A 26,891-nucleotide genomic window follows, 5' to 3' on the forward strand; every position below is an offset into this window, starting at 1 on the left:
CAAGTGTTTGTGCATATAACTTTTGGAAAAGCAAATTAGAGTAAAAAGGTATTCGTTCTAGTTTTAAAAAATCTAACAGCGTATTATATAGAATGCCTCTGGTAGACCTTACTTTATCATCTCTATATTTTCTTTCTAAAGCTCTGAACACCTGTATCCATACTGGTGATGCCCATTCTCTGTGTAAGCTGGCTTAGCCAATGTACCATGGTGGGAGAAGTTGGTAGCCTGTCTCAGAGTTAAAGAGAACTTCGAGGTTCTGTTCTGATCGTGTAATATCATAGGTGTGCCTGGATGCTAGTTTGCTGTGTAACTTCCAAATCAGTGTCCTCTATGCCTTGCCATATTTACCTTTCTGGCTTTCCTGTTCTTTGATATGCCTTCTTATTTTGAATCCAGCCAATCTCTTAACTGTTGATCCCAATGGGGAATGGTTTCTGCCTTCTCTAGCTCCCTAATTATGAATGAACAAGCTTTTTCTAAACCATAGTTGGAGTCTTCTTATCTACAGTCTGACTGCCCTTATTGCCTGGCCCCCCTGTTATCAGACAGATCCATTTTAGCATTGAACAGGGACAGCTTGCACACTTGGCCTTGCTAAACACTAACCAAAGTTATGGGGACTCCTCACTCCTTCCTGTGTTGACAGTCTCTGAAACTTGCATGGTTGTCTGTCTTCAGTCCTACCATGTCCTGCGGGTTTCCCTCAGTCTGTTTGCTAAGAGGCTAGACTGCCTTAAGGCTGTTCTGATACACTGGTTCCCTGCCAGATTGCTCTGGCAGATAAATGTGCTAGAGCAAATAAAATCTTTGGCCAGAACTGGGATCTTTTTGTTGCACTCCTGCAAGCTCTATTTATTCTATCAGTTGTAATCCTATCACTCTCTATCAGAAAATGAAAACCCCAAATAGATGTCCTTCACATGCAAAGGTGATACCAGATGTGCCCTTAGAGTTTATTTTTTATTAGCTGAGATGACCTCCTCTCCCTGTCAGCTTCTCCGTTCCTACACTCAGACTGGCACATGCCCATAGTTTGCATGATAACTGTTCTGGGACTGCCTTATCAAAAAAAGAGTGAAGACACTTGGGCAACCTAAGGAAAAAAATAAAATTTCTACTTAGTGCTAAAAGACATTGAGTTAGCTAAACTTTCTATCTAAACAGAAAATATTTTATGTATCCTGTATGATTGGTAAATGGAATGCCATCTTTAAGTGAAACTATTTTAAAATATATTTTGGATAGATGATTTCTAAAATCACTATACTATTCTCTGTTTTCTTACACTAGGGATTTTAAATATGATGACTTGAGTCAACATTTGGAACACTGATTTTTTGTGCTATGCCCCCAAACATTATTAACATAGGTATAGTTGTTGGCACCTAAAATAGTTGTCTTCAGGTTGCTTTGCTCTGTGTCATTATGTCTGCTTTACGTTTTTTTCTATATATATCTTTATCTTTTTTGCCTTTTTTGATTACTGGAAGCATTTCCCCCCTTTTAATCTGTTTTGACTTGGGAAATGATATAATCATGTTTGGCAGAATAGGTTGTAACATAAAAATATATCGGTTCTGACTGAGTGCCTGAGGACATCTCTTGAGAACATATACATGAGCTTTTAAGGAGAATAATTTTTGAAATATTTTTGCCTTCCTACTTTCTTGCTGATAGGTATATCTCTGCCCAGTTGATGTGTCCCTGCAAATTCTGTGAAAACAACATCAAGGCTAGAAAAATATTGCCATTTGTCTCATATATCTTAATATCATATCCACATCATCACAGAAACACTGAGACAAAATGCACACAGGTGTGTTCTTCTGTTCATAGACCTAAATACATTTTCTCTAATGGAGACACTTAGGTGTGCTTAGAAGAATTTGGCTATGCACAGAATCCTCCTCAGAGTTGTTGTTGCTGGGTGATTTGTATTCTCATGTTTTTCTTCTCAGGATAAACAAGGTAGCTGCAGTATTGTGACACTAAGTCAGTAAGTTCCATCCACAATGGACCATTCAGACACACAAGATATCTCTTTTTCTTTCCAGTTCTTTCTACTCCTTATAATAAATAATTAAAACAACCTCTGTGCTTAAGTGCTCTCTCTACCTCTTGTTTAAAAAAAAAAAAAAAAAAAAACTCTCCTGGTGGAAGATTCTAGATGACATTAGGAGGCCAAATTAACAGTCCTGACTGCTAAAGTCAAAGACAGATATGAGGTAAGCTTTGCTATTTCTTGCTAACTTCCTGCACTTTCACTTTCTGTATGGGAATCACAAACTATAAGAAAACATGACTTTGATTACTGAGATGGAAGCCAAGGACCCTTTTTATAGATGGTCTAGGATTATGTGTAAAGCATATAAGGTTGAATACCTACTCACAGAGACTCACAAGAGATTATTTCTTGGGCCAAGTTGGTGGTTTGGCAACACTATTCACATTCATGAGGAAGCCAAATAACCCCCAATTCACCACGTTCAGGTCCACCTCTCCAGGAGACAAGAGAACAAAAGTTCATTGTGCTGGAGACCGAAATTGTTTTCACTTAGCTTTACAATGTTCCATTTTAAATCAAAAACAGTGTTTTAACAGATGGTCCATTCTAACTACCTTTTTATAAGAACACTCATAATGCTAAGAATGTCTTTTTTTTTTCTTGAGCATTAAATATAGAATATCAAACTTAAATTTTATAGTAGTTGGGTTGGGTGGTATTGGTAAAGATAAGCATGCTAATATATTCTCCAAACCTGGCCAAAATGCAAGGAGCTTGGTGGGGAATTCAGGCAAGAGGCATATATTTGGATAGAAGGAAAGAGAAAGAGAGGAAGGAGAAAAAGTTATGGCTCTTATTACTACCCTACTCTCCCTTCACAATCCTTGGATTATACTTCATCTTCAAAATCATAGGGAGAAAGAACATGAGTACGGCAAGATATATACCGTCCAGTTGTGACACTGCAAAGGATCTGTAAAGAAGTAGAACTCGGAAATATTAAAACTACTTGCTTCTACTACAGGTGGTTCATCTTACATGCCTGTTCAACTTCTGTCCCCATCATTTAGTGCACTGCCTGCCTAACCAGGTCAGTGCTTTCCCACCCATTTGAGGTAACAGGTGAGCCTTCACCTCTTCCCTTCTTCAGCATCTCCCTATCCATGACTGCTGTCCCTAACCTGAGTTTGAAATGAAAGCATACTTTCAAGTTCCTTTGTCTCCAGAGAGCCATGTGGAATGTTGCCTTTCCATGTTTAGGCTAGACAATGACGTTATGGATTCCCCTCCCAGAATTCTTTAGTCTGATGGAAAGACTTGTCCTAAAATGCACTTATCCTGCTTTATTATGGGCTCAAAATTTTCCATTACGAAAATGGCAAAATGTAATATAATGTAATGTAACCACTGTTCGCATTAATGGTGTTTCCTTCCAGTCATTTTTTTTTCTGAAAAAGCACTTATCCTTGACCCTGTTGATATTGTAAATATTTTATTATCCATTACACTATTACTCTGCTCCTTTTATGTGAAATCCCTATTTGCATCACTATGCCTTCCTCATATTTTGAGCTATTGTAGGTAGCATGGTAGAAGGAGAGTGGAGAAAGACTTGGGAGTTAGGTGAGCACATTTAAATTCTGATTTTAACATGTGCTAACTAGGTGTGTGTGAGCCTGCTAAGTTAACTAACCATTCTCTGACTCAGTTTTTCCATCTAAATGTGATGATAGAAACAATTATTTCATATGACTGTTTCTAATTTCTGAATTAGCAGTCTAGTTTCACCAGCTAGTCAGTCACTTGATGCAGAACAGGCATATTACTTCTAAAGAACAGTGACCACATTGTTAGACTTATTTAGGGTACACTGACAAGTAGCATCTATATGGAATTGTCAATTAATAGTATTTTATTGGGTACCCAAGAACAAGTCTGTAAATCAGTTTTTTTCTTTTTTTATAAGCATCTCCAGGAATGTTTACTTAAATACGTATATTAAAGAATTGTTATTCCTTGTCATGTCTCACAAAGGATTTTTTTTTCCTAATGTTATTTCAAATCTTTCAACTATTTAATATATTTAAGATCAGTACTTCACCAAACAGACCAAGTAATATTAAAATGATCATTTTATTAGATGTGTTTTCAGAGGAGAATAATTTCATCTTTTCATGTTCATCAAAGGAGCCAGCAAGTGGCATGGTGGTAAAGACACAGGACTCCCACATAGCTGACCACAGTTTGAGTCCCAGACCTGGAGACTTGAAACTCACACTAGGCACATGTACACGCAGGCCTAAAATCCCAAGAGGAGAATGGAGAAGGGGTTGCAGTATGGCCATCCTCCCCTCCACCCCCACTGAGGGGTAATTTCTTATTTTCCCTCTCACTGTCTCCTTCTGTCTCTTCAGTGAGCACACATGCCCTATGGCATAAAACCCTTAAAAACAAAGTTCACACCCAGTTGTCTGATAGCATGGGAACAAAGCAGTTTCTGGAATTTGGTAAGTGTTCCTTAATAGCGCACCAATGTCCATCCGTCTATATTTGGCAAGTCTTTTCTTTTATTGGGGGGGGGTGAGAGAATTTCACTATAGTGCGCGTGTGCTCGCCAGACAGACAGAGAGAAATATAGAGACAGAAAGCGAGAAATCACCCCCCGGGGGGATGGTCACACCGCAATCCCTTCTCCTCCATTCTCCTCTCGGGATCTTGGGCACGACGCACACGCGCCCGGCATGAGTTTTAAGCCACCGGGTCCGGGATGCAAACCGCGGTCGACTACATGGGAGTCCAGCGACATAGCCATTACGCTAACTGCTGGTTCCCGGCAAGTCTTTTCTGATTGTCATGTATGGTGGAACACAATACTAGGCATTGTGAAGTGAATATGAACAGCTGGAAAAAAATAGCTTTGCAGAAATAGAGATTTAAAAGAGATACCTGATTTTTTCCCCCCCTATGGGAGCAACCAAGTCCAAAGGACCATGGTCCTTTCCTCTCCCCAACAGGGCACGTCCTCATCTACTGATATCAGTGTACTCTGAAAAGGGGAGTCACCTGACAAAAATGTCACCTTGCCCACTGTATTCAAGGCTCCCATCTGACCAGATATTGTAAACTTTGTTCACACCAACTTGTGCAAAATAACAGATAGCCCTGTGTTGTCAGTGAATTCATAGGTCATCAGAGCAGGTGCTAAGTCTTTGAGTACTGGGAGAGTTGTGGCACAAAAGCCCAGTATTCAAGGTGGTGGAACTCACCATACTGCCCAGGGTGCTTTTGGAAATATGTGTCGAGGAGGTTGCATGATGGTACTGCTGGCACCAGAGTGAACACAACCCAAAAGCAGTACACCATCTTTTCTGCCCTGGCTACCTCGGCCTTACCCGCTCTAGTCATGTCTAAAGGTCATCCTATTGAGGAAGTTCCTAAACTTCCTTTGGTGGTTGAAGATAAAGCTGAAGGCTATAAGAAGACCAAGGAGGCTGTTCTGCTTCTGAAAAAAGTGAAGGCCTGGAATGATATTAAAAAGGTCTATGCCTCTCAGCAAATGAGAACTGGCAAGGACAAAAGGAGAAACCGTTATTGTATCCAGCACAGGGGACCTTGCATAATCTATAATGAGGATAATGGTAGCATCAAGGCCTTCAGAAACATCCCTGGAATCACTCTACTTAATGTAAACAAACTGAACACTTTGAAACTTGCTCCTGGCGGGCATGTGGGATGTTTCTGCATTTGGACCGAAAGTGCCTTCTGGAAGTTAGATGAATTGTGTGACACTTGGTGGAAATCTGCTTCCCTCAGGAGTAACTTCAACCTTCCCATGCACAAGATGATGAACACAGATCTTAAAATCTTGAAAAGTCCAGAGACCCAAAGAGCACTCTGAGCACCACACAAAAAGATTCATCAGAGTCCTGAAGAAGAGTCCACTGAAAACCCTGAGAACCATGTTGAAACGTAACCCGTATGCAAAGACTATGTGCTGGAACATCATTTTTCGCCAGGCCAGGAATCACAAAAAATGACTGAGTAAAATGGCAGCAGCACTACAGGCCAAATCTGATGAGAAGGGGGTGTCAGGCAAGAAGTCTGTGGTAGGGAAGAAAGGAAAGGGAATTGGTGCGAAGAAGCAGAAGAAGCCTTTGGTGGGAAAAAAGGCTGTAGCTACCAAGAAGCCAACAGTTGTTAAAAAACCAGCAGCTGAAAAGAAGCCAGCAGAAAAGAAACCTACCACGGAAGAAAGTAAATCTGCTGCATAAATGCTTACATTTGTTTATTCTGTAAAGCTTAAGTCATTTTGGACAGCTGATTTTGAAAAGCACCTTGTTCAAAATAAAATAAATAAATAAATAAATAAAACACAGATAAATAGACAGTTTAGTTTACTTGTGTCCAAAATGATCTTTGTGTATCTTGAAGATTGTAGATGATTATCAAGACAATAGCTTGGGCCTTAAAGTCGGGTAAGCAAGGTTTCTCATATTTTAAAAATTAACAGCTATATTTCTGTAAGCAACTCACTCATTTCAGAGCAGCGTCTCTTATCTGCAAAATAGCTTACTATAATAGATCATTTATGATACCTAATGAAGGTCCTCGCATTAAATCAGTACTCGGTTGCTGTTATTTTCAATTTTCTCTATTCATAATGCCTCTTTACAGTGTTTTTATAAAGATTAAATTAGAAAACTTATATAAATGTCTATGAATAACAGGTCTTGACATCTAGTAAGTACTTAGTTCAGTTTAAATTCTGAAAGAGAAATGTTCATGGTCAATTAAAAATATTTTAAAGGATGATCCATTGATATTTTTACTGTATAAACGTATGTTTACATATTGGCAAGAGGGACTAAAAATAAAGCATTCATGGGGCCAGTTGAGGGCACAGCAATAATGCAGCTGAATCCACATGGAAAAGGTCCTCAGTTCACATCCTGGGCCTTCTTGGAGCAGGCTGGCAGGTATGTTTGTGCCTGTGATCCAAGACAGCCGAGATTAGGAGTGGATTGTGGTATAAACTCCCTATTGGGGATGCTCGTTTCTTTGTCTCTGTATCTGAATACACAGACAACAATGCACTATGCATTTACTGTTGTGGAAACTATACTGAGATTCATTAATATGGTTCCTAGTTCTACTGATTCTACTTTGAACATATCTCCAGGTCTGACTACAGAAAATCTGTCTGCATTAATAAGGCATATTGATTAGGTACCGGTTTGATTAGACGAAATGTTCCTAAGAGTTCAAGTAGTCAGGTAATAAATTTCAAGTTTGCATATTAGTTCTTCTATTGGTCATTTAGTACATAATTACCTTTATAAATTTTCTCATCAACCAAATGGCATTCAGTCAAGCAATATCTTTGATTCCTGGCATCCCTCCTAACCAGATGAGTATCAGAACATTAAATGTCAATAAATCTGCATAATTTCATCCTTATTGTATTCATTTTCAACTTTCTAGTCATATTTGTTTCAGCATTTGTCCCATGTTTCTTATTGCTAATTATAGTCACATAGAATCAGTCATTATAAATGGCAAACTCATCACATACTAATACTTTGAGAGGGGCTACTGTAAAATAGACCCTGGGGGGAACCAGCAGTTAGCGTAATGGCTATGTCGCTGGACTCCCATGTAGTTGACCACGGTTTGCATCCCGGACCCGGTGGCTTAAAACTCACGCTGGGCACGTGTGCGTGCGTGCCCAAGATCCCGAGAGGAGAATGGAGGAGAAGGGACTGCAGCGTGACCATTCCCCCCTGGGGGGTGATTTCTCTCTGTCTCTATGTCTTTCTCTGTCTGTCTGACAAGCGCACGTGCCCTATAGCAAAAACAAACAAACAAACAAACAAACAAACAAAATCTCCAAAAAAAATAGACCCTGGGAACATAGATTTGAATAGACAGTTCTTCATCCCAAAGAGCTGGTTGGCCAGTTGCTGACAATTGCTATCACTCTTTGTTATTAACTTAGTAAACTCTTGTACCTCCTTATTTAGTGAGATTCTTCATAAAAGCATACAATTCTAACATAGAATAAAGCATACAGTGAAAATAAAATGTATTTATTCTACATAACAAAGGTACAGAGGATGATGTGTGTTTGATCCAGGTCCAGAACACATAGTGGGCTGAACCCACACTTGCCAAGTCCTTGAGCATGAACTAAAGCCCTAGACAACCCCTTCCCATTCTAGGCAATGCACCACAGTAACTCCTAGTAACTGCTGCAGACTTTCCTCCTTGTACATGCTCCTGTCTAGCAGGATCTGGGATTACAGGTTTCCTGATATTTAGCTTTGGTATTAAACATCTTAAGGGCCTTTGTGCACATCTTATCACCACTTTCAGCTCAGGAAATGGTGACTTCAAGAATTCTCTCTGCTCATATTTTTGGAATCCTTCATAAACTCCTGGAATAATTCTCTTTTCCTGACCTAGGCTATGATAAAAGTTATAAGCCAGTTCTCATGACTATCCTTCTGAAGAAGCAGGTTTCAAGACAGAAAATTTCTAACACTGTGTATGGGTGGAAAAATTCAGGAATGAGAGAGGATCATTCCTGAACAGGTTTTGGTTACAGATCAAAGATTTGAAGAGAGAGAGAGTTTCACAGTTATGAATGAACCATAGGTAAATCTGATGAATAATTAGAATAATTCAGAATCATAAACTAAAAGATAAGGTAAGAAGTCTTAATTTGCAAACATGCTTTTGGCCCAGAATCAACTTGAACTTTTCCTTTATTTTCATTTTTTTTTAACTTTGATTTTGCTATCATTTTAGAGATTATTTTAATTTTGTTTTTATTTTAAATCTATTTTCCTAGATAATAGAAGAATATGTTGACTAAGCAAACACATCTTATTTCAGTTATTTACTGCTATGGTTTGAATACATCCTCCCCAAACTCACACTTTCAAAACTTAATTACCAATGTAATATATTTACATGTGGCTTTTAAGAGGTAATTGGAGCTTTTACAGATCTGCCCTCATGAGTAAATTCATGGCATCACCTTGGAAGTAGGCTAGTTCTTCATAGAGTCTACTAGTACAGCAAGCTGCACACACTTGCTCTTCTGTTTTTTGCCATGTTATGATGCTGTATCTAAGTTCTTTCCAGAAACTGCCACTATGCCCCTGGACATTGCAGTCTCCAGAACTGTGAGCCTAATAAACTTCTTTTCTTTACAAATTACCTAGTCTCAGGTAATCAGTTATAGTAATAGGAAACAGAACAGGAAATTTACCTTTCTGTCCTTCCACATTGGTATGACCTCAGGAGACCTTCCTTGCTATTGGTGGAAGGAAGAAAGATTGATTACAAAGAACCCTATAGGCAAAGAACAAGAAAACCTAGTAGGGATAATTATTACAGGGAAAGCAGGAAATAATGAAGAAATACTGAACTAAGTTGGTAACGATGTGATAAGACAGGAAGATAGATTTGAGAGTTGTTAAGATAGCAGGATAGTCAGAACTCAGAGAATAATCAAATGTTTTGGGGAAAGGAAGGAGGAATTGAGAAACACTTTTCAATTCTACCAGCACAGCTAAGGAATATATTATAAAATGAAAGAAAGGAGGAGAAAATCAGTTTAGTTGAGGGGCATAATGACAGAGAGAGTTATCTAACATCTGAAGCTCAGGAGAAAAGGGAAGGCCATTGATGGATGGAGTCAGTGGTACTAGATTTAATGTTGAAACCTTGAGATTAGTAGCATCACTTAGAGAAAAATATGTAATAAGAGGAAAAAGAAAAAAAGCTGAGGATGACGAGTGGAGAACACATATTGGGGACATGTGAAAGGATCATGTGAATCTTCACAGAATCAGAAGAGGGTAATTACCCAGAAATCAGGAGAAAAGAGTTTTAAGGAGGAAAGTGTCAACAGAGTCAAAGCCCACAGAAAGGCCAGATGACTGAAGTTTGAGGACTGCTCAATGTGTTCAGCAATGTTAAGTAACTGTGACTTAAGAAGTTTTCAAGAGAACTATGAGCCAGGAAGGTAGACTATGAGCCAAAAAATGCCCACGAAGTAGGTAAGTATTAGAGTATTAAATGTTAATAAATCTGTGGAGAATTTTGAAGGACAAGAGAATTCTACAAGAGAATTGTACTTGAGTTAGTTACCATTAAGAGAAACAGATTATATAAAAGTAACTTATTTTTAGAATTATAGTGAGAATATGTGGATATGAGGGTTCTGACTGGGTAGGAAAGTAATTGTGGGGAACCAGCAGTTAGAGTAATGGCTATGTTGCTGGACTTCCATGTAGTCGACCGCGGTTCACATCCTGGACCTGGTGGCTTAAAACTCACGCCGGGTGCGTGTGCGTGCGTGCCCAAGATCCCGAGAGGAGAATGGATGAGAAGTGATTGTGGCGTGACCAACCCCCCTGGGGGGTGATTTCTCGCTGTCTGTCTCTATGTCTCTCTCTGTCTGTCTGGTGAACGCACGCGCCCTATAGCGAAAAAAACCTCTCCAAAAAAAGAAAAAGTAATTGTGTAAGTGATTCAGTAAATCCTAAGCATGTTGACTAGCTAAAAAGAAGGACAAAGAAAAAATTGAAGATATTTTCCAGGAGAACAGATAAAGGTCAAGGGAAAGAAGTTCATGAGCCTTGCATGTAAGCCCACAGAAAAAAATTCAGGAAAGACTTAGAAAAGAGCTTCTCAATCTTTAATTAGTATAAGAATTACCAAGGGATTTTGTTTAAATGCATATTTTGAATCACTGTGTCTGGGGTTGGACCTGTGATTCTGTATTTCTAAAAAGCTCTCAGTTGATGCCCACGCTGCCTTTCCCCTGACAACATTTTGGGAAATAAGGACACAGAGGACAGTAGAATGACTCAGGGAAAATGGGTTATCAGATGTAATCAGTGTAAGTGCAAATAAGAACATAGTTTGACCAAAGACAGAAATTGTGATGGTATGACATGGCAAGAAGGTCAAGGAGGAACAACAAAAATGCCTTCTATAAATAGCTGATACATTCATTAAGCATATACTGAATTCTTACTTAACCTGCATATACCTCTCCTTTACAAAGCAAAGTAAAAGGCATATTTTGTCTGCATTCTGGAAGTAATATGTATGAAAAAATTATATTAATGAATACTTGTATACATAAATACTACGAAATAAACAAAGGTTGAAACTTGCTACAGATGATAGATAGACAGCTCTTATATTTGGTGGATTGAGACTTCATGAATGATTTTCAACTTGGCATTAATTTTGAAATTGAATAAACACTCAGATTCATTGTCAACCAACCTCCTTATATTCATTTTTAAAAGAAGACATGATAGATGGGAAGTTCCTACCAATTTGTGACTAGTAGAGAGAAAAAGAAGGTTGCACCTTGAATTGAAGTTATCTTATCTCCTTAAGCCTTTTTCACAGTGGAAAGCTACACAAAGCATGAGTTTGAAATCATTTCGTCCAGAGAAAAACGGAGAAGCAAAGAAAAAAATATCATGAAGAAAGAAACATTGTTAGACGTTCAGAGATGACCTAGTATCTTTTTTGGCGTTTCCTGTGGTTTCCCTGAATCTAGGATGCTCCCTTCTTCTCCACTGCTCCACTGTCTTAGCCAATGGACAAGGCACTGCTAGTACCATTCTCATTCTTTCATAGATGTTGTGCACATACTGTGAGCTCATAACTATTCAAAGACTTTGGAGCACAGCAAGATTTGTAGAAACAAGTTTCATGTCTTAAGAAATTTTCTAGCTAGTTTTGAAGAAAATGATAAACATAAAACTATATTGTAAACTAGCTTCACCCAAGTAGACTTCTGCAGAATAATATCCTATAAAATTTTACCAGTGAATATGGACATTAAAAGGAGCTTAATGCAGACAATAATTTATATTAAAACCACTATTCTTCAATGTTAATAGAAGAGTGGCATGCACTTTTTTATAAAAAAAACAAAACAAAACAAAACAAAAAAAAACTTGCTAGAAGTTCTGTGCACTTGCCAGAGAGGGACAAACAAATAAAAATATTCAGTCATGTCCTAATGGTTAAGAGAGCCAGTTCCCACATGACCAACCAAGAGTAGAGTCCAGAGCTCCATAGCTTCAAAAACACACTTGGTGCATTTGGGTGTATGCCCCAGATTCTGATGGATGTAGACGTGGAAGAGAATAGACTGTGGCATGACTACATCCCATGAAGAGGTATTAGAGAGATGGAGAAAGGCAGAGGGAGAAAATACCTCTCTATGGGATGTGCTCATATACCCAAATGCATACACCCAAATGCATCACCTGTGTTTCTCAAGCTGCGGAGCTCTGGACTCTAATTTTGGTTGGTTATGTGAGAGCTGGTTCTCTTAACCATTAGGCCATACTGACTATTCTTGTTGTTTTTAAATTATAAACCATAAGTAATACATTTTCATGTTTTTACATCATAGAATTCATTATTATCTCAATGTTTTAGTTTTCCTCAGAGGGGAAAAAATAAAAGAAATATAAAAATTTAACTGCTTCTTTAGTCAGATTAGTGAAGCTGAACATAGGAAAGGCAGCAATCATTTCAGGAATCTAGAGAAGGAGTTAACAAGGAATTTGAGCTGCCCTGAATTTGGTGAGTAGGCTGAAGCATCGGCAAATTAAGATATTCTAGGTTCACATGGAAATCAAGAGGGTTAACAGAAAACATAAAAATGTGGAGGAGGAAACAGTTCAGAGTTCAGGTGTGTTTAAGGGACAATGAAAAAAATCAATATACCTGGAGAGAAGGTTTTGATTGAGTGAAAATCAATTTGGGAGGACTGATTATAAAGACCCTTGTATTTTGAGTCAAGTTCTATGAAGACTGAAGTATACATTAATTGTATTCAGAGAACAAGCCGGGAATATGACTTTAGCATTCTGAACAAATAATTTCTTTAATTTTAAAATTTTATTTCATTGTTCTCCCTTTTAAAATTACACAGCAAGCACACAGTGAGTAATTCATAACATTAAAAGAGTAGAAATAGAAAAGTTGAAATCATCCACAACCCCATTAACCAGATATAATGAGTTGACATTGGGAGTACATCCTTTGTCACTATTTCCTAAGTATGTACATGTTCAGACACCCATTCTTAAAAGTTCATCTCCCACTACAGCTGACATATTACAGTGACAGTGGCTGCCAATTAAACTTCTAAGAGGTGAGTAAGTTACTATAAATGTATGTAGCAAAGCAGAGTGAGTGTAAAAAATGCAGTCATTCACACAGGCACCATTACAAATTAAATATATGAAATGTTCTTTGCTTCCACAAAGAAATAGTCTTTTGCTTTGGATTACACTTCTTTGAATTACACTTCTCTTTTTCTTTCTTTCTTTCTTTCTTTCTTTCTTTCTTTCTTTCTTTCTTTCTTTCTTTCTTTCTTTCTTTCTTTTTTTGAAACATACAACCATCTAGGTCCTCTTTTAATTTTACCACTGTTTACAGAAATGCAAGTATGAAAACAGCATTATTTCTGATATTGAGAAAACAGCAGAGAAATGCCATGGGCTCTAGGCATCCGTGTGTGGAAAGAGAGAGGTAGAGGTGGCGCTGAACTGCAGAACTTGTAACCTTGACAAGTCAGACACCACACTGCAGCAGTAGCTGCTGCTCAGTGCAAACAGGGCTGAGACTGAAGAGCTTTCTCTGCTTATCAAATGAAGGCCAGAATCTAGGTCTTATATGATAATCTCTGGTTCTTATAAAAAGAGGAATGGATAATTGTTAAAAGTTTATTTATGTCTGGTGAGCAGGTGGAGGTTAAGGTGATTGGATCCCAGCTGGCCAACTCCACAGTTCGAGTCCTGGATGCAATGGTGAGATAGGAGATAGAACCCTAAGAAATATGTAAGCAGGACATAAAACCCAAAGATAGAGGCACAAGCATGCACTAGGAACTTCTTGATCACAAGAAACAACTGCAGCAGTGACTCAAGGACTATGCTAGGATGGGTTTTTCTTAATCTCACTATATTCTGGAACCCAGGTAATGGTTTTTAGGGCCCAAAGCTCTCAGATAAAAACTGAGAAACCATCGACCCCTTGATAATGGTCTCTGGGCTGAAGCCCTCAGACAAAGACTTATACAATCATTTACCAGAAGTTCTCTAATTGTACAGCTTCTGAAATGTATAACATGACATACCTCACATGTGACTTCCCCATGGGGACAAAACGTGACCAAGTTTCTCCTGGCTGGGATTAAAACTCCTTAAGAGAGCCCCAAATGAGCAACCCACTTTCCAGGATCCTCCCCTCCTCCTGGCCTGAAAACTTTGCCCTCTTTCAATAAACTTCCCTTTGTCAACCCCTTTGTTCTTCTACATTCTAATTCTTTGTGACCCAGGAGAAAAAGAATCAAGTTTGTTGGCTGTTCCTCCAAAACAGGCTCATGCATTCCAATATACTGCAACAATAGCTTGAAAATCATGCCAGGTACATGTGCACGTATACCTAGAACCCCACAAGGAGAAGGAATTGCAGCATGGCCATCCTTAGGAGGTGATTTCTCACTTTCCCTCTCTCTCTCTCTCTCTCTCTCTCTCTGTTTCTCTCTTCTTTTCAGTGAGTGTTTGTGCCTTATAGCAAACACAAAAACAAAAACAAAAGTTTATTTATTTTCTCCATGAGAAACAGAAAGAGAAGAGAAAGAAAGGTAGAGAGACAGGCGCCCTCATATGGATCCACCCCCAGCCTCTGCCTGCTCTGACCCAGGCACATGTGTATATGCATGGGGAGGGCTCTGAAAGCAAACTAGGGTCACTCCTATGTGAGTCCTGTACCTGCAGGGTGTTTGCTTTACTGCTACACAACTGGCTAGACATAGAATGAATTATTTTCACATCAAAATTTCGCATGTAAAACAAATCACACTCAAGACTACAGTTTTTTGACTATTGCTTACATGTACTCCAAAATAAAACAGCAATAAACTGCTTTCTGCTTTAGGGTGAAGGGAGGATATTAACCATACATCCTCCCTGGTAGAAAATCTTAAAGCCCCAGTGTAATGGGAATTTTTACTTACTAGACTTTCCTATCCTTTCAAATGACCTGGTACAATATTTACATTGTATTAGCATATTATGAATCTTTCATTGTAAAAAGACTCATTTGGAAAATCTATAGAATTTCAAAAAGATGCTTACTGAATATATTTTTTGTTGATTAGAATAGGTATTTACCCACTGGAAGAAGATCTATTCCCAAGTGCCAGTTGGGTTATTTTTGAGAACTCCCTACTGAATATTGATGCAGCTTCGTGCCTTTGCAGAAATGGGAACAAAGCCATCTGTGACGAACCTTGGAATCACTGTGAGTAATTAGCACAATGCCTGTAATCAGGGAAAGGTTAAGCTTGGAAAAGAGGAATAAAAATGTTTGTGACACATGGAAAGGGAAAAAAAGAGAGATCATTGGGATAAGAACAAAAAGAAGTTGAACTTTAAGAGTGAGAACAACTGATATATGTAATAATCTTTACTTCAAATGTAAACTTTTCTCTTACCTGAAAATTTGTATCCAGATCATCCTATATTTTTATCTATTTGTATCATTACTATTGCTTTCAAATAAATGTTTCAACCACTCTAGTTTGACAAAGAGTATTCATATTGTCAAGATTGCCCAAGCCTAGAAAATACAAAATATCTTGAAATGTACGAAGTGCTATATAGTTTTTGTCACTAGACATGATGGGGTAGACTAGAAGAAAATCACATAAAATACAAATATTCAACAAATGGAGCTCTTTCAACATGACTATATATTTGGTCATTGTGAAAAAATTATTTATTTACTTTTTCCAAGAGTGAAAAAGATAGAGAGGATACTCTCAATGGGGGCTTGATCCCATAATTCAGCCCCAATCATGGACATACTTTGGTCAAGTATATCAGGGAGGTCTTCCAATGCAACCCAGCACTTTCCCATGTGGGTCAGCCTAGAAGTGTCATGTTTTATCTCTGCTACTATCTAGTCCCTGCTATGAGATAATTGTAATAAGATGTAATAGCAAGAACATTTATCTATGATTCCAAGACGTTTTTATCCTGATATTTTAATGATCTCACTTTTTCTAAAATTTGAATTGTAGACCTTTGTATTCCCTCTCTTAGCAACATACAACTTTATGAATTGGTCAACTCATCACCACTAATGCCTGAGTTAATGTCTTTGATTCCTTTCATGCCAGTATTAGCAGTAAAATTTGTGACAGAATAAACATTGAGACAGCCTCTTCTTATTACCACATTATCTATCTGGGCTTATTTGTAAAATAGAGTATTACAATGGTTTATCTCTTAAGATGCCCTAGGCTCTCTCCCCTTAGGAAGTGGATTCTCTAGGCAAGCAGATGATTCTGGAAAGTCAAGGAACAGAATCAGAGTAACTCCATAGTTATTTTTCTTATCCATTTACTTATTACTTACTATCAATTTATTCAATAATTATTTATTAAACATTAACTAGATGTCAGGTACTGAGTTAAACACTAGTGGTACAGCAGTTAACAGACAAGCTTAGTATAATAAAATTTACATAAAATAAAGGAACAAAGACATAGCATTACTTAAGTAATTAGTTACAATTCTAGGTATTATACATTTGTAGAAAAAAAAGGGGAATTTGATCCAGTCTTGAGTAGTCACATAATATTGTCACATAACAAATGTCTCTGAGAGAGTGCTCTTTAAGTTTAGTTCTGAAAGATCAAAAGTGAGGAGAAGATGAGTGGGTTTCCAGCCCAAAAAAAGTGAAAGAGAAAATGTAAAGGCTTAGACCGAAAGGAGTCCAGTGTGTCTAAGAAATTTAAACCAGTGGTGCTAGGGATCAGATACTGAGGAAGGAAGTGAGCAACAAAGATGTGGCTGTGCACAAGTGAAAGGAGCAAGCTCATCCGGAGCGATATAAAAAATTTTGGAACTTATTCCCGAAACAGTGGGATGCTATTGAATAGATTTAAGCTTGAAAACAGCATAGTCATATGTGCATTTTATATATCACTAGGCTTGTTGGGTACAACAATAATGGCTAATATTTACTGAGGGTTTTATGCATCCAGCCTCTTTAGAGGTGTATATAAGCATAGTAATATTCATAACAACTTAATGAAGTGAATATCATTATCTCCAATTCACAAAAAAATACTTCAGAAATTTGCCCTATATCACTTAGCCAATTGGTGAGTAGTCTGAGTTTAAAGCTGACACCATTAACTTATGCATTTGTTGGATGGTAAAGAGGGATAGAAATTAGTTTGAAGGAATAGATGATCTAAGTAAGAGGTGATGCTGATTCAGACTATAGTGACAGTACTAGACTGGAGAGACATGAAGTGATTCAAGAAACATTGAGAGATAAGCTAGAAATTGGTGATTGATTGGATTTAGGAGGTGAAGGAGAGAAAGGATCAAGGTAATGTAATTGAGACTTGAGTAAATGAGTGCAGGGTGGTGCCATTTATCAAGGTTGGAAACTTTCACAGGGAAGGGATAAACTAGGGTGAAAAGACTTCCATTAAAGCAAAAGTTATCATATATAAATATCATCCTTGAAAAGCTCCCCCATGGGACCAGCAGTTAGCGTAATGGCTGTCGCTGGACTCCCATGTAGTCGACCACGGTTCACATCCCGAACCCGGTGGCTTAAAACTCACGCCGGGCACGTGTGTGCGCGTGCCCAAGATTCTGAGAGCAGAATGGAGAAGGGATTGCGGTGTGGCCATCCCCCCTGGGGGGTGATTTCTCGCTTTCTGTCTCTCTGTCTCTGTCTGTCTGGCGAACTTATGTGCCGTATAAAAAATTGTCCGTATAGCAAAAAAAAAAAAAAAAAAAGGAAAAGAAAAGCTCCCCCCAGAGGATTTCCACCTTTTGAAACTTAGTTTTACTCAATATTTTAGCACTTCCTCTTTCCTTCTTTTTTTTTTAAGAGAGTTTTTTTTTTTTTTTTTTTTTTCTATAGGGTGTGTGTACTCACTGGAGAAAGAGAAAGAGAGACAGAAAGCGAGAAATTACTACCTACGGAGATGGCCATGCTGCAGTCCATTCTGCTCCATTATTTCTTTGGGATTTGGGGCACACATGTACATGTGCCTGGTGTGAGTTTGAAGGTGCTGGGTCCAGGACTTGAACTGAGTTCAGCCACGTGGGGTAAACCAACCGGGTGTGTGTACTCACTGGAGAAAGAGAAAGAGAGACAGAAAGCGAGAAATTACTACCTACGGAGATGGCCATGCTGCAGTCCATTCTGCTCCATTATTTCTTTGGGATTTGGGGCACACATGTACATGTGCCTGGTGTGAGTTTGAAGGTGCTGGGTCCAGGACTTGAACTGCGTTCAGCCACGTGGGGTAAACCAACGTAACCATTCCTTCATTTGCTGGTCCAAGTATTTTCTCTTTCCTAAGCATTGTTTTGGCCTCCCCACAGTATAGTTAATCTGCAGATGCTTGAGGTAATCAATAAATGTAGAGGAGGACCAAAAAGGGAGAAAGAGCATTCAAGCTTCTTTTTCTCTCCCTTAAGCTCTCTGGTGTGGTTATTTCTTTATATTTATGCATCCATGATTGTTTTCGACAAGATCAGGCAGTTCTCATCATCTTCCTTTTCATTATATGTTGAGTTTGCAAAGCCTTTTCTGGAATTGATGGTTAAGTCAGTGCTTCAAACGTGTGACACAATATGTGAAATATAGACACATTTTGAAATATAAACACTAGCAGTTATTTTCCAACAAGTCATGCTAAAATACTCAGCTCATTGGCCTACAAGCACACCACAGGAAAAGCTGACTGGCAACATAACTGTCGGGGCTTTCTTTCTCCACAGTAGCAGGCAGAACTCTGGCGAATTTCCAACCTCCACAATTCTATTTCCTCTTTTTAAATAACAAAAGCACTTATTATTTGATTTGCTATACCTTATAAATGAAATAAACTAAATCATTTACTCTCTCTCATGGTCAAACATCAATCAATCACCAAATACCAATCAAATACCTAACCAGGCAAAGGTGATAGCAATGGGAAGAGTGAGAGGTACAAGGAAGTGTATGAATTTTGCTCACAGAATGTTGTCTCACTGGTGGGACAGAATATGAGCATGTTAAAAAAGATAATGATTACAAAGAGGGATAAATAAAAAGATACATCAAATTGAAAAAGATTAATTGTACCATGTATGTGTCCTATTAGTTCCAGGATAAGAGAGATATTTTTTGTATGTTGGAAATCTGGTAAAGACAGAGGTGAAGGTTTTTGCCTAATTTTATGTTATATCTAGATTTTAGTAGAAGCAGAGATAATGAGATAGGAATGAATGGTATGGCATTCCCATTCTGAGCAGCTCAATAGGGAAGCATGATATTGTAAGTAATTCACCAATAAGATTAAAAGTTAGGAAATCTGTGCTTAGCTTCAATTTTAACAACCATTGTATTTGTGCAAAGAAGTAGGTCTTCCCTAGGTCTCAGTTTTCTCACTCTTAAAAATAAAATTAAATTAGATGTTCTCTATGGAGTTTTTGAAATTTAAGGTTAATTTTTATTATAGGAAAGTCTTCCTATAATAAAAGTCCCTAAAATAAACACCAAGTCAGGAAATTTAATAAATGGTAGTGTTTTGGGAAATGTGCACATTATACTTTAAATGTGACAAACCAAAATTAAAATTGTGGCTGGGACCAGCAGTTAGCGTAATGGTTATGTAGCTGGACTCCCATGTAGTCGACCGTGGTTTGAGTCTCGAACACAGTGGTTTAAACTATAATAAAAGTCCCTAAAATAAACACCAAGTCAGGAAATTTAATAAATGGTAGTGTTTTGGGAAATGTGCACATTATACTTTAAATGTGACAAACCAAAATTAAAATTGTGGCTGGGACCAGCAGTTAGCGTAATGGTTATGTAGCTGGACTCCCATGTAGTCGACCGTGGTTTGAGTCTCTAACACAGTGGTTTAAAGTCATGCTGGACACATGTGCATGAGTGCCCAAGATGATGGGAGGAGAATAGAGGAGAAGAGAGTGCGACCTGGCCGCCCCCCACCCCGGGGGGTGTGATTTCTCTCTTTCTGTCTCTCTGTCTCTCTCTGTCTTTCCGGTGAACACATGTGCCCTATAGCAAAACCCTCTCCAAAAAAAAAAAAAAAAAAAGAACTTAATTAAAATTGTGGCAGTCTTATTAGTTATCTAAGAAATTTGGAAAAGATACCTGGATCCTTGATTTCCCCATAAATAAATATATATTAATATATAGATTATATATGCAAAAATAGACATAAATATGAGTAAATAATTAGCTTTTTCAATAGACTTGTGAAAATGATATGTAATGGCGCTGTGTATAGAAACTGATTCTGTGGGAACCAATGAAGAGCCCTGGATTGCAGTGAGATCTGCTGCTGTGCAACAGTCTTTCAATGTCTGTAAACAAGAAAGAAAGATTTGAACTTAATCATTACTTATGTCTGCTTTGGTATGTCTCAAATATATTTTAGGAAAACATAAGGTCAGAGTATATTAGGGGCCATAGATGTGTACAATGGGTACAGTGGGTAAAGATGCCAAATGGCTCTCTAGCTATATGCTATATAGTTACCCCAATTTCACTTTATGTTTGTCTTCAACTAAACTAATATTCCTCCCACACCACTTTCCTCTGATGTTTTTGATAACTTTCTTTCAAATATGCTTTGAGATCCTTTGATACTGGTTAGGTTGTACATCATTTCACTCCACTGTGCTAATGAACATCACAATGAATAATTATTAGCAACTTCAAGATTATCTCCAGCATATTGTTTTTATATTATTAATTTTATAGACTATGAGAAGAATGCCATAAAGCACACCACTAGTTTTCATGCCAAGAATATTTCATCCAACTTAGAAATGCCATGCACTACATTTCAGGAATAAATGCCACTTAAAAAACATGATATTGTAATGCATATTGAAGTTTCATGTACTAAAGATTGGAGTAGCTATTGGTAGCCAATGAATAATGGATTGAAATGATTAATGACTTTGTGAGATAAGGGATAATTAGATTTGGCATGTGCATCCACCATTTAAGCAAATTGGTATGTGGAATGCATGGTTGAAAGAGATACAGACAAATGACATTAAGCTTCGGTGATTCAAATGGGTCTCCTGAGAATGGATGATCCAAATTCTTTTCTAATTTTTTCTCAACAACTCAACACAACCATAAAGGTAACCATGGATCTTATTTTTATGCTAGCAATGGTTGCCACAGCAACAGAGTGACAGACACTGAAGCCCAGAGAAACATTTTCACACCTTTCTGCCTTCTGGTCATTTACTCTTTTTCCAGAGCTCACTCATTTACTAAAATAATGCCCTATAGTTTTATTACCTATGGACTCAGTGATGTTGGAGAATAACAAGAGAGAGCTCTTGGTAAAATTGGGACCAAAGAAGAGTTCTACAATATTGCCTGCAAACCTCCACCCAGTTCCCCTATGCACACATACAACTCTACACATTGGCAGTTGCACCTGTACCTTCCTAGGTACTAAGCCAATATACTGCCCTGTGGTTGCATGCCTCTTCTAAAGTGACAATGCTACTACCCTTCAGGGGCAATGGGTTTGTTCTTCCCAAACATTTATGTCTCTCTTTCTTTGTTTGCAGTTGCCTAGTTAAATAAAAGAATTGATCTATGCTACACTGCTAAGTTTAAAAGTAGACTAGTATGTCACAATCAGAAAAAATAGCACATCAAAAGTAATTTGTTACTAATTCTAATAGTAGTTATTGATGTTAGCTAAAAGGCAGAAATTGTTTAGATGAAATTTTATTATTTGAGTGAAATGTTCTTCAATGTTATATCTATTAAAAATACTCTCACTGATATTTTTTTCCTAGTAATGATATGCTATCATTTTTTGTTTCTGTTTTCAGAATTACTCATTGAATTAATGTATTATTATTATTATTCACTTTGACCAGAGAGAGAAAGAGACAGAAAACAAGTCACCAGGTCTCGGACTCAAACCACTGCAGATCATGTGTGAGTCCAGAGCCTTACCACCACGCTATCTGCTGGCCTGTATTTATTTGTTTATTTCAAGAGGAAGAGAGACAGTTACAGAGAAATGGATACAGCAGCAAGGTCCTTTTGCTATAATCTACCTTCAGCTGCTTCAGCAGTTCAAATCATGGGCACATGTATGCACACATAGGCAGTGTGCTTAGGGATGTCCTGGGATAGGAAGTCAGGACCTTTCTCATATGAATCCAGTTCCATTACCACTGTGTCAACACCTGGTTTCAGTATGAAATTGTTTCCATTGACTTTTTTTTCTCTTTTTGTGAGTGAAATAAATTACAATTGAAATCCAGTATCTTGCGTACACTTGGTGGAAAGGTGGAGATTCGGAGTTTGGTGACACATGGAGGGGATCTCACAGTGGTTCAGGGAAGTGGCAGGGTCAGTGCATGAGTGGAAAAAGAATTTAGCTGAGGGAGAAACATGAGCATGAGCAAAAGTTAAGCTTATTAGAGCTCAGGCAAAAGTGCTGCAAGCAATACCTGAGGCAGGTCCTGGCAGGGAGGGTGTTTGCTTGTTTGTTTGTTTTGTTTTGCCATAGGGTGCCAGAGAAAGAGAGAGGGAGAGGGAAACTGAGAAATCATGGGGTGGGAGTGGGGGGGTGGGAATGTATAGCCACTCTGCAATTTCTTCTCCTCCATTATCCTTGCAGGATTTTGGACATGCACACATACACTCAGGGTCTGGCCTTAATCGCCACATCGCCCACTGGTGCAGAGGGTCTCCTTTTTATGGTGTTCATAGAAGGAGAGTAAGGATAAACTTTGCAAGTTTGGGTCTAGATTGGGGCTGGGGTTCTCTCAGGAATGCACACCAACCTCAGGAATTCCTACAGGTGGCACCAGAGAAGGGTCCTGAATGTCTGTTTCCCTTGTAAACATTTATCTTGGATCAGAAGGGGACTTTGTCTTGGGTCATTTTATTAACTTGAGCAAGTTTACTTATTTTTTTAAGTAAGGCTCATCAGGGCACTCTTTTTATTAAACTTGTTTTGCCAATTATGATATCTCCACAGTCTGTATAGTGACAGTCACCTTTTCAGGAAAAAAAAAATGGTGGATGCTAATTGATAAAAAAGTTTTATTCTTAACAAATATTTATAATCCTAAGTGAACGTATATAGTCATGGTAGACTACATGAACAGAAACTACTAGGAATTAGGGTGAGATTTTCCTTAGATCAAATGCCTGCTCATCATACTTTCTCTCTTCTGTGTTTTTCCACAGGGCAATACACAAAAAGAATAAATCTAAATAAGAATGAAAGCACAATGTTAAGGGCTGCACAAATACCTAATACTTTAATACGCTGTTCTAATAGTCTGATTTGAGCACTTATCTAGACTCTTATATGTTGTACATTAATCTTTATCTTAGGTGCTTTATTACCCTCAGACTGAGCATGAGAAGAAAGTAGGGAGGAGACGGCCATTTTTGGAAATCTAGCCCTCAGCAAGCTCTTATACTTTCACGTAAGTACCAAGGATATAGAGAACCTGGATGAGTATGAGTTACTGCACCCTCAACCAATATATTAGTGAGCATATAAATCAGTGGTCACTGAGGATACATGAAGAAAATGTAGACTAAAAAAGAAAAAGAAAAAGCCTCTAGATGTGGATGCTTGGGCCATTTTCCTTTGACCATTCCGCATGATAGGATTACATTTCCTTCACTACAATTTCATTTTAGTATTTGGCTTATGGGTTTGTATAAATTTAAATATTTGCATAATTAAAAACTATAAATGTCATTTTTTTTTTTCTATAGAGAGACAGAGGGACAGAAAGCGAGAAATCACCCCCTAGGGGGGATGGCCACACCGCAATCCCTTCTCCTCTGTTTTCCTCTCAGGATCTTGGGCATGTACACACATGCACCCAGAATGAGTTTAAGCCACTGGGTCTGGGACTTGAACCACGGTCAACTACATGGGAGCCTAGTGACATAGCCATTATGCTAACTGCTGGTCCCAAATGTCATTTTTTTAAAAGAGGTTTTTGCCTTAGGGTGCATGTGCTCACAAGAGAGAGAGAGACAGTGAGAGGGAAAGTGAGAAATCACCCCCAGGGGGTATGACCATGCTGCAATTCCTTCTCCTCCATTCTTCTCCTGGCATCTTGGGCATACATGCACATGCACCCAGTGTGATTTTCAAGCCATCAGGTCCAGGACTTGAACCGTGGTCAACCATGTGGGAATCTAGTGACATAACGACTATGCTGTCTGCTGGCCCCATAAATGTAATTTTTATTGTGTTTATCCTTTTGTAATCAACCTACAGTTTAACTGGAATACAATTTTAGTTACATATAAAATGTGAAATTTATAAACTTTACTATTTTTAAATAATAATATAAATAAACTTTAAGAGAAAAAGGAGAAGAGATATATGTTTGGATCATCACTATGTGATTAATGTTTGGAAAAATGGAATCAAATGATACTGTCTGAAACTGGTAAATCAAGAAGAAAATTTTAAAAAAAATTATAAAGAAAGCTACTTGCAGAAACAAAACTCAGAAACTATAAAAAGAAATTGACTAGCCAGAGTCTAAATGGGTATCAGTATGTAAGGAATTTTCTACTCTTTATTTAAGACTCATATGTACATTTAAAAAAATTTTTTTTTCCTTTTTTGGTGAGGTTTTCGCTATAGGGCGTGTGCGCTTGCCAGACACAGAGAGAGAGAGACAGAAAGTGAGAAATCACCCCCCAGGGAGGATGGTCACACCGCAATCCCTTCTCCTCCATTCTCCTCTCGGGATCTTGAGCACGCATGCACACGCGCCTGGTGTGAGTTTAAGCCACCGGGTCCGGTACTCGAACTGTGGTCGACTACGTGGGAGTCCAGTGACATAGCCATTACGCTAACTGCTGGTCCCCATATGTACATATTTTTAAAATGTAGATAATTTTTAATTTAAATTATAATTTTTATAAAAAATTAAAGATCATCCTTGTCAACAAAAGACTGGGTGAGTACATTATAGTGAAATAAATTTTAATGACCACTTAAATCCCTCAATTTAGATAATGTGCACAACTTCTGAAGTGCTCTCATGTGTTGAAGTAAAAGTCATTTATTGATTACTTCTGGGCAAGCCATTGCTTTCCCTAGTAACTCATTTATTTTCATTGCTGAGACAGGTAAGAGAAAATATCTTTTTGTTCTTTTGACAGTTAAGAAAAGTAAAACACAGAGGGAGTATGTTGCTCTGCCTAAGGTTATAAAAACAATCCTGGTGGTACTAAAGTTTTGCTCTTCTTTTCAACCCCAGAATCTTTTGGTTAGCCGCTCTTCTCAATCACTATGAAATAGGTGATGATTTAAAAAAAAAAAAAAGAAAAAAGAAAAAAGTGAGTACAGAGGAGTCAAGTAAAAAATGGGAATAAGTAAATGAAAGGGGTGGCCTGAAAATGGGTAGGTAATTAGTATTTTCTACCTGACTTTTATTTGCCAGGCAGTGTGATATGTGCTTATACAGATTTCACTCCATTAATCCTTGTAACAACACACTTGAAACAATTATTATTGTTTCCGGTTATCATATAGGAAAGTTGAGACTAAAACTAACTGAATTACATCTGAGAGTCTACGAAGCTAGAAAATGGTAGAGAATTAGTAGTTCTCCAACATTCATTATTCTACAACAGTCTGTTAACCTTAGCCTGATTCCAAGTTTGGGCTAGATAACTGTTCTTTATGGGGGATTGTCCTGTGCATTGTGGGATATTTTGCATCATACATGGCCTTTACCCACTAAATGGAGTAGCATCTGCATCTTCATCTGTGACAAAAATGCTTCCAGATATTCCCAGAAACTGATTGCATTGATCACTCCCTTTCAGAATCACTATCCTACAGGGATTGATTATCTTCTTGAGCTGTGTTATGAAATATCTTCTCAATGAAATTTAAATCTCTTGAACTTAAATTCTCTCTAGCTTTCTCTTTGTGTCTCTCTATCAATTTCTTATTGACATGTTGGATTATAACTGAGCACGACAATTCCTGAAAGTCCAGGGATTAAAGGAATTCCCTGCACACTTTGTGTGCAGGAAAAGCATTACTACAAGGAACCATCTCTGGCCATACAACTTAAGACTATGACTATGCCCTTTATTTACCAGGGAGAAGACTAGACACGGACCTCCAAATTCTTGTTCTTCAATCTCACAAGATGAATTACTATTTTAATATCAAAGACTCATAGGTGAACATGAATTCAAGCTTTCTCCACATAAGTATAGATACCCAAAGGGATGAAAATGTGCCATAGTGACAGAGGAACAGGGTCATAGATCCCAGACACAACCCCTTTCATTGCCATTCCTCAATCATATACCCACATTCCCTCCCACTGATAGTCACACTGACATTGTAATTGAGATGTTTAGACCAACATTGGTTACCGTCTCTCAAGGACAAGCAAAGACCTGCAGGCAAGTAAATGAGCAAAACTAATGGGTATAACATAATAAGACATGGTAGGACTAGTGGGAAAAAGAAAAGTACCAAAAGACATGAAAATTCAATTTGAGTAAGTTTTTTGTACTTATAACATACTTGTAATTCTTACATGTGATCTCTACATTGGCTTTAAACTGGCTATATGTTCATATAGTATTTAATAATTAGAATTACATGCTTAAATTTGAGACTCGATGTAAGAAAATAATACAACTTCTCTTCCTATGTTGGAAAGACCCACCCCTGACTTCAGCAATGAAACAATTTACTTAGCATTGGTAGATATTAACT

General features: G+C 37.9%; 1 long non-coding RNA gene and 1 pseudogene across 1 annotated transcript; both read left to right on the forward strand.

Moving 5' to 3' along the window:
• The first annotated feature begins 4,972 nt into the window (after positions 1–4,972).
• Positions 4,973–6,279, forward strand: LOC102483582 (60S ribosomal protein L4 pseudogene; annotated as a pseudogene).
• Positions 6,280–15,229: 8,950 nt separating this feature from the next.
• LOC102482041 (uncharacterized) lies at positions 15,230–26,546 on the forward strand. The gene is made up of 3 exons (XR_336309.1): positions 15,230–15,367; positions 23,504–23,598; positions 26,261–26,546. It is a non-coding gene; the product is annotated as an uncharacterized LOC102482041 (long non-coding RNA).
• The last annotated feature ends 345 nt before the right edge of the window (positions 26,547–26,891 follow it).

This window comes from Tupaia chinensis, unplaced genomic scaffold (assembly GCF_000334495.1).
Source record: "Tupaia chinensis unplaced genomic scaffold, TupChi_1.0 Scaffold000700_1, whole genome shotgun sequence".
Taxonomy (NCBI): Eukaryota; Metazoa; Chordata; class Mammalia; order Scandentia; family Tupaiidae; genus Tupaia; species Tupaia belangeri.